The sequence below is a fragment of the Ammospiza nelsoni genome, chromosome 5 (genome assembly GCF_027579445.1).
Source record: "Ammospiza nelsoni isolate bAmmNel1 chromosome 5, bAmmNel1.pri, whole genome shotgun sequence".
Lineage (NCBI taxonomy): Eukaryota > Metazoa > Chordata > Aves > Passeriformes > Passerellidae > Ammospiza > Ammospiza nelsoni.
Genome location: NC_080637.1, coordinates 67328188 through 67337224, shown reverse-complemented (window position 1 = coordinate 67337224; position 9037 = coordinate 67328188).

Here is a 9037-nt window from a genome sequence, read left to right as displayed (position 1 = left end):
ATTCTCACCAAATCTGATGATTCTACAGGGTCTGCACAGTTCTGGGTGCAGCCCTGTGAGGTTTCTGTGCCTGCTGACAAGTAGGAAGAATAACTTTGTTAACACTGAGTGACTTCACTTTGTAAAGCTAAGCCACTGCAGGTAGTTATGAGTCCTTTCTTTTCTGAAAAGCAGTGCTTAAAATCCATTTAATGCTGGAAGAGTTAAATTAAATGCAGCAAGGTGTTCTCTTCAAGATGCTGACTTCATCTCTCTGTAAGTTCTGGCCGAGGTGTTTGGAGACACATCAGCCAAAGGTGAATATATACAAGGAATATGTGCATCCATCTATTCCTGACAAAGGGATAAAGTGACTGGTACATGTGGAGTGCAGGAGAACTGACCTCCTATCAGCTACACTCTTGTGGTGTTGACAACTTATGCTTTTTGTAGTGATACAAGAGGAAAGCAAGAATGCAATTTTACTGTTTGTTAGGGTTTTATAAAATAACTTTCTGGCTGTGTCTCTCTTCTACACCAGTGAATCTGGCAAGGCAAAAATAACCACATTATTCTCTTACAGCACCCCCCAGAAATAGGTAAAAACATGCTCCCAAGGTGTGGGGTAGACAGGGTGCAGGGTACTGATAGAGACAAAAAGGTGGAAACGTCAGTAGCCATCCTGCCTCCCAGCTCCTCTCAGAGTTCACCTCTCAGAGTTCTTCACTGTCAAAAAAGTACAATTTGAAGGCCTCTGTTTCTTTCCTCCTCAATGTCTCTGCATTTGGTATATCTCAGCAGTTCACTATTTTCCTTTTTTAATACCAGCTTGTCACTGCTGAGCCTCAATCTGGATACCACCCATGAAAATTGATGTAGGTGCCAAGTCCAGCGTGGCGTTTGCAGAGCAGAGCTGCCACATCAGGCTTTCATTGTGACCTCTGTTGTGACCCTGTGTCCTCAGGCTCTCCCTGGCAGTTTGCTGCTGCTGTAGCACGAACCACTGTGGGAGGAGCTGCCCCTTTTTTTGCAGCAGAGCTCTGCTCTCCATGAGGAACGAAAAATACCAGCGGTGGGTTCCAGTATGCCTGGCATGAGGGATGTGGCTGCCAAGAACAAAGGCTTGATCCTCGTGTTCCACAAAAAGAACAGCTCAGTATACTTAGCACATTGCTCCAAGTGATTAATCCAGAGAATAAAGGTGGGCTTTTTTCCTGAGGCACATGAATATTGTTTAAAAGTACAGTTTTATTCTCTTGGAGCAGCAAAGCCTTAGAATTGAATAGCCTAATTTTTACTAGTGCTATCATGACTTGTGATAAGGAATGGAAAAACAGTATAAAATAGTAGCCTACTGTATCAAACATATTCGTTCAATAATCTTTTTGATATCCAGGAGCTTATCAGAAGCCTTGTGTCAGGTACAGACTGCACTGGGTACAACCTGCTGTTCTTCTGGAGCAGATGAAGGCAGATCAGCTCTGCAAATTCAGAAAACTGCACATACTGCAGGAAGCATTAGGTATTTTCATACATTTGTATTATCAACTTTTCTTTTAATGTAGGGTTTGTCTCTTCACTCCAAAGTAACTCAACCTAGAGGCTATTTAGTGAAGAGCCTTGCTGGATTCAGGCCCACTGGAAACTATTTATCACTGTTTACAGAAGAGAAAAGCAGGGCTGCCAGATTAGCAACCAAATCTAAAACTGCCTTCAAAGTACATTCTCCGATAGCACAATACACATCTTTCAAATTTATGGACATGAGTGGATAGCTGAGAAAAACATGAAATCATCATTTATCCAAAGACAGCCTGACTTTCATGAGCCATGGGAACAAAGTAAATGTGCGTACCTTCCAGAAGCATACACTGTAGCCAGGTCTCAAAGGTAACTCAAATCTGACTAGATTAATTTAACATCTGTTAGCTGTATTTCTAAATCAAAACATCATTAGTGTAATATACATACCAGCTGTAAAGCTTTTATTTCTGGAGTGAAAAACCAATATAAGAACTAGAGACAGAAAAAACAACAAAAAATGGTTGGTTGTTCCACTTGGACTCTCCAAGGATTTGGAGTTTAGGAGAAAAAAATCATCATTGTATTTTATTTTTAATCAGAGATTCACTGGGTCTGGATTAAGTACATTTTGATACCAGCATTCCACTCTGATTTTTGAATGTCTAGTTTACCTTTATTTGGGTAATAAACCATATTTTTGTGCATACAGTTCATGGGATTGATAGTGGGGTAATGACTGACTTGAGTCTTTCCTCTAAGAGCAAATCAAAGTTGCTAAAATGTCATAGGACCTTTAGCTATGTACAGGCAAACAGCACTTAACAGAATTGAGAGAAATGGTAAGATTTAGCCCCAAAGAACTGAATAGTCAGGTAAACAGGAGCAAGAATTAAGTATAATTACTTTAGAAGTAGTCAATGAAGAGTTGGCCAGTTGGAAAAACAAAGTTTGCAAAAGAAATAGGGCTTGAAGGGCTATCCTTTGTATCCTCTCTTGAAGGATACAAAGAGAGCAGGCGAGAACAGTGTGTGCTTGTGAAGAGGGACATTGATCCAATCAAGGGGTTTGAAGATGGGGGAAAGATAAAAGGAATAAAACTAATACTCATGCAATGGGAAACCAAACAACCCACCAGGGATTTCAACCACTCTTTGATCTGTTTTTTAATATCTGGAGAAAGAGGATATGGCCTTTACCACCTTCTTCCAAAGTATGGTTTAACAAACAAGTGAACTGATGCAACACCTTACAGCTGAAAGGGGGAATATCTCCCTTCTCTCCTGTCCCAGTGTCCTCTCCTCACCCTTATCCCTGCTCTGCTGTTCCATGGCTCCCAGCTGAGGCAATGCAAATCCCTGACCTGCAGATAACTAGCCAGTCTTTTGGGGGGGTTTTAAAAAGGACATGAATACTAAAGCCCAAAGAGGGTAAATTGTGGAACCTGTGCCTGAAAGAAGGGGTAGGAGGAGGGAATGTGGTTTTCCATTTTCAGCAGTGCTACTTTGATATTACCCCAAAAAGCTCCTCTGCTGCCAGAACACCGTGAAATGCAGTTGTGTGACACCTGGCTTTGAGGCTTTCTTCCTGACTCAGTGTCCACTCTGAACACTAGCCCATGGCATTGCCCTTGATAAGAAAAAAAAATCACTTTTTCACTTTGTGTTGTAATTAGTTTTACTGGGTCAAAAAGAAAAAAACAAGAGGCTTGTGTTTGTTTTTACTTAGGCTGGTGCTGGAGCACAGTCACAGGTAATGGCTAATCTAACTGTAAAATCTGAGGAGGCACAGCTCCTGTAATTGCAGGGCCAAGCAATCAGGTGATGTCAGCACACCCCAGGCTGGCTGGTGTAACCTCAGTCACCCTGAGCTCCCAGAGCAGCGCCCTGCCTTCCCCGCGCGGTGCCACGCGTCCCTCGCGCTCTGCGCGGCCTCTGGGGCCTCCTGCGCGTGGCCGCGTGCCCTGGCACGGCTGGTGACGTGTGGCACGGTGACAGGGCACTCACCTGCTGCGCTGCTCCGAGAGGCAAACTCCCAGAGTGTAAATGTGAATGAGATGTACAGGGCAGGCTTATTGACAAGATCTTTTTTCTTTGCAGATTAAATAGAAATAAATTGGAGGAATACTGAGATATCAGAAACATTTGAAAAAACAAACATTTGTAATGCTGAAGCTCAGGATAAACAGCAAATATTTTGTGTTCTCTAACAAATATTTGCAGAGTTGTACACAGATGAATTAGGTAATCAGGGCAACTGCTGTCAGATAGCAACTCAAAATGGGTGAAAAACTATATGACACAGCTCTAATTAAACACTCTTGTTCTTGTTCTTGGAGGCTCCCAGAATGGCATCAGTGATCTGCCTGTCCTGTTGTCAGCATTTGGGAATTTCTGGGGTCTCCAGCTATGGCTGTAGAAAGGATGAAGCTAGATAACCAGTGTGTGTGCACCCTGAGAGGCAGGCAGCTGGCAGGAGACCAGCTTTGGTGTATTTGCTGCTCTACATTCAGACCTTATGGATTTTGTCTGCCAGTTTCTAGAGCAAAATGTACCTCAAGACATAAACAGGAGGTAAAAAGGGAGAAAGGGAGAGAATTATATTAAGACATGCAAAAGATAGTAACAATTTTTTTTTTTTTAATGGGGGAAAACCTGTGAAATAATTCAGTTAAAAACAAAATATCTGATAACAACAGTACACAGAAAAGAAGACTTCACAGGCTGCTCCTTAGACAAATTCTTGTTCTTGCCTCTTTTAAACCAAATATCCAATTTTTTATTCTGCCTCTTGCTGCATTTGGAGTGAATGAACTGATATGAAAAAGACAGTTTCTTCACATTTTTTGGGTTTTTTAACTGGAAAGACATTCACTCGGGGATTATTATGAGAGAAAAACTGTTTGGAAAATATGCTGAATATTGCAGATGTCTAGCTTAGAAAACATGCTTGATTTTCATCTAGTTCTGAACACAATTTCTATTTGCACGTTCAGCATCAAATCGTTTTGACAAGGTCTTGAGGTTTTCAGGAGCAAATGGAGCATTTCAGTCTTGGTTTCACTAAGGAGAGATGGGTCTTGCTACACAAGGATCTGTCATGTGCAATTTTGTTTACTTGGGACTGTTTGCTAACCTCCAGCTTCAATGAGTCACGGTATTTTTACTGCCATGCTGTCCATTCCATAGGCTTTAACACACTCCTCCACTTAATTATTAACAAAGTCCAAAGGTATCCACCCCTCTCCCACACAGATCTTCCAGCTAAACACAGCTTTGAAACCTCTTCTTATTTAAAATTGTTCTTTACGGTTTGGATAAATACAGTGTTAGCAGTTGATGCTTTCGTGTTGCTGCAATGACGTCCTTCCCCACGAAGCTCCTGCTGCTGTTTACATTCCTTATGCCCAAACAAGCCAGACTTGCCCACACTCCAACAGATATCCTCTGGCTTGGCTCCTCATGATCCAGCTGAAAATCACCTCCTTTCCCAGGATTCCCTGTAGTCACTGAAAGAAGCTCTTCCCTCTATTTCCTTATCCCTCAGGTTCCTTGCCACAGTCGCCTTTTCCATGTCCTTGGTGAGGCTGGACCAGGGTTTGGTGCCAGGCTGATTTCCAGGGTAGTGTAAAGGACCAAAATTCAGCCAGTGCTCCTCCTGGATGTGAGGCACATGCCATGAATTAGATAATGAAGTTATTTTTACTTTCTGCTGCTATCTTCTACTATTTTTCTGTGGAATAGGTTCCCTGATCTGGTTCACAGCACAGCCCTGCAAAAAGCTGGAATTGGGAACATTGAGGAGTGATGCAGCATGGCATGAGGACAAATAAGGTAGCATTCAATGCTGGGATGTTTCTGAGGCCACAGGATCAGAAAATTGTGACCTTTCTTTTGCTGGCCTGGGGTAAGCCAATAATGAGCTTGTTGTTAATCTTATAACAAAGTGTTTTCAACTCTCATCTGACCTCCCTCTTCTATGTTTTTTAACATTTTGTGTACAAATTATTTTATCAAACACTTTAAACAATTTAGAAGTACAGTCTTGCTTTAAAAAAAACCTGTCCAGGACTTGGTTATGAGCAGCTCCTATTCACACAGCAAAGCTGCTCAGTGTGAAGAGCAGTGAGAGGTATGTGAGCAAGAACGTGCACAGTCAAAGTTTAAAAGAAAACTGGTACCTACAAAGCAGCAACCCCATTATCTGTGCTTTTGTTTTGAAGTGTGACTTTTAGATGTGCAATGATTGAGCAGAGAGTCCCGAAATGAGCTGTGTGATTGTTCATCCCAAGGCAGCTGTGGCTGAGGCCCGGTGTATCAGTTGTGAGCGCTGGAAAGGGCTGGGTGTGTATCACAGCAAGGTGTTAATCACAGCCTGCAAACCGGCTAGGAAAACAATCTAAGCTCAATGGTTACTCAGCTAATTGCTTTGACTAAGTCTCACATTTACACACCCAAAGCACCCAAACTCAACATTTTTACTTGACAGTAGAAATACCTCCCCTTCTTCTCGAGGAGATAAGTACAAGCAGTACAAGGGAAAGGAAATGCTTGCATTAAGGACCCTGGAGAACTGCAAATCTGTGATTAGATGAGCTCTGGAAAATGCACTGGTGTGGACACACAGCACCACTACCAGCCGGGAATATCCTACTGTGTGCCACATGCTGCCAGCTCCGGAAACGGCAGCAGCCTGTACTTTCCCTTTGATTGCCTCAGCTAAAACCAAACAAACCCAAATCGGCTTAGCTTTGAGCTCCCCTTCAGGAGCCGCCGGACTTTGCACCAAAACAAGCACACATGCACGATTGGCATCGCCTCTCCTCAGCTGCTCTGGAGGTCGTACAATGTGTGCACAACCACTGCAGCTCCTTGGGTGCTCTGGCAGCAGTACAGCCTGTGCAACCACTGCACACCTTGCTAAAGGTGTGCTTACACCTCTGGTGCGTGAGGTGTCCAGGGTATGGAGGCAAACAGAAGCTGCAACTTCAGTTTTCATTTCTGCACTTGGACTGAATTATTTACAAAGCAAAATTATTTAGGACAAGCTGATATTTTCACAGCAATTCCTTCTTGAAATCTGCATAAAACACGAGTGAAGGCCCAGGAACTTCTGCAACTTACATTAAGGGTACAACTAAAGCTAGACAAGGATAGATAAGCACTGATGCTGGGAAAATTGACCAGTGCCAGCATAAGCTGATCAAGGCATGCAAGGGAATAAATACACACTGCAGAGGTGCATAGGAGGACACATTAAAAAGAAAACCAACCAGAAATTGCTAATAATTGTATTAGGAAACACAATCCACCAAACATTCTGTCTTGCTTCTTTTTGTGCTGTGTCATGCTCATGTACAGGCTGTGCAGGGAAGGAGCAGTTTCCTGCAGCATTGGTAAAGGACAGTAGAGAGTGCACCGGAGGTTACAGGAAAGGAGAGTTGGGAATTGGAAGCAGACATCGAAGGGGGTACAGAGTTGACGTAAATAGAAAAGAGACTTGAGAGGGGACAGTGAAAGTTGTTAGCGTTAGCTGGAGACAGGGGAGAACGAGGGCCAAAAGATGTGTTGCAATAGGCACTTGTGAGTAAGGTCTGAATCACCGTTATGGGGGGACAACAGGGACAGTTTTAAGTACATCACCCAAGAAGAGAATCTCAGTGACATGGATAAAACACCAGCTGGGAAACTGAGACTGGGGAAAGGGGGCAAAAAAGGCTTCACTGAGCCAACAAAACAAAAGTGGGAAACCTGGATCAGAAAGAAGCTCTTTCTTTGAAACAGAAAACATTCAAATAGTATTCAGTTCAAAGGACTGGAAATACAGGGATAAATAAATTAAAATGCTTTAAACAATTAAATTAAGAGTACATTTATTTCCGAGGATAATAGGGAAAAATCTGCCAAAAAAGGAGGAAACCTTTTCCCTCAGTCACACTATGGCAAGTACCACATTCATCAAAGAAAGGAAGGAGCAATCCACCCCAGAAAGAGAATAACAAAACTTCTCCCCAGCTCAAGATACCAAGCAGTGATTTGTTTTCTAAAAATGTATACATTTATTATATTAACCTTAACTGATTTTTTGCAGTTCTTGGAGACCAAAAACAAAAGGACAAATAAATCTGCTAAATCCTGCTGAATCTCGTAATGCAGTGTCCAGCACAAAAAGAAATGTATAGAAAAGGAATATTTCACTGGAGAGAGAAATTATTCAGATGAGAAGGTAGGGCAAATTTGGGAAAGAATAGCACAGCTGAGTTTTAATAGTAATTGCTTATTTCCATAAGGTGTTTTCAAGTCAGTAATTCTCTCTGCTTCCTCCCCATCCAGCATGGGCTCCCCCTCAGAAAAAAGATTTGGGACATCCTGCTTTCCTGTAAGCAAGAAAGGTGCTTGCTCTGCTAATAGTTTTCTTTAAAGAATTTTTTTATTAAAACAAAGAAATTAATCACACTGGCTGTAATAATGATGAGGGGGTAAACACTAAAAAACCTTAATTCACCAGTTCTCAACCTGGCTGGCAATCGTGTCATGAAAACCCATAGTGACAATGACAGCAGCAGCATAAAGAGAAATGAGAAAAATTCTAAACATTTTGTCTTAAGAAGGGTTAATAAGTTTAAAGCACCATGATCTTACATGCAACTGCTCTGAAATCTTTTTGACACGGGAAGAGATGAATGGACACCTGCAATGTTTGATCTTGACACTCTGACAAGTTATGAATTGTTTCAGTAAGTGAAGAGTAATGAGCGAAGTAACTTTCAAACATGAAAAGAGATTATCTGGATGACCAGAGCTATACCTTATATAGATGGGATGGCATGGTGAACATCTCTAACAGAAATTAAATATAAGTAACAGCTTCATTGCTTATTTTGTTGGGAAATATAATCTCATTTTAGATTTTTTTTTTTAATTGAATGTCTAAATAGTTTTGTGGAAGAGTAGGCTTGTGTAAACCTGTAAGTTGCATCCTGCTTCCATCCCAAACCTGTCATAGTAAAATGAGGCAGATGAGTCTCATGTGACTTATCTAAATGTTTTCATTTATCACCTTTAGCCTTAGAGCTTTGTTCTAATACAGGAGAGAGAGATGCATCTAAAAACAACCAGCCCTCAAATCCAGCTTGACTTAAAACCAACAGCAAAACAAAGCAGCACAGATATTTCTGTACCCAGACTGCTGTGCTCAGAAAGAGCTTCATAAGGAAAGCTCAGGGTGGATACATCTCACTGTGTCCTCTGCTTCACCAGTTTTCTTGGCTGTTGTTTGGGGCTTTTTAAGGGGCTTGATTTAATGAGAGAGAATTGTGCTTCTAACAATGATTTGCATAATGTGTATATTAAATAAATCAGATTTAATCCTCTCTTGTTCATTATCACATGGAACTTTTGGCTTTGACATATTTTGACCAGACATAAAGGGGCAGGATCCAGCATGCACAAAGTTATACAGAAAAAGAATCAAATTACACTCTGGCAGTTTTCTAGACTTCTGCTAGTGACCTCTGCTCATAAAACTTGTTGCTTTG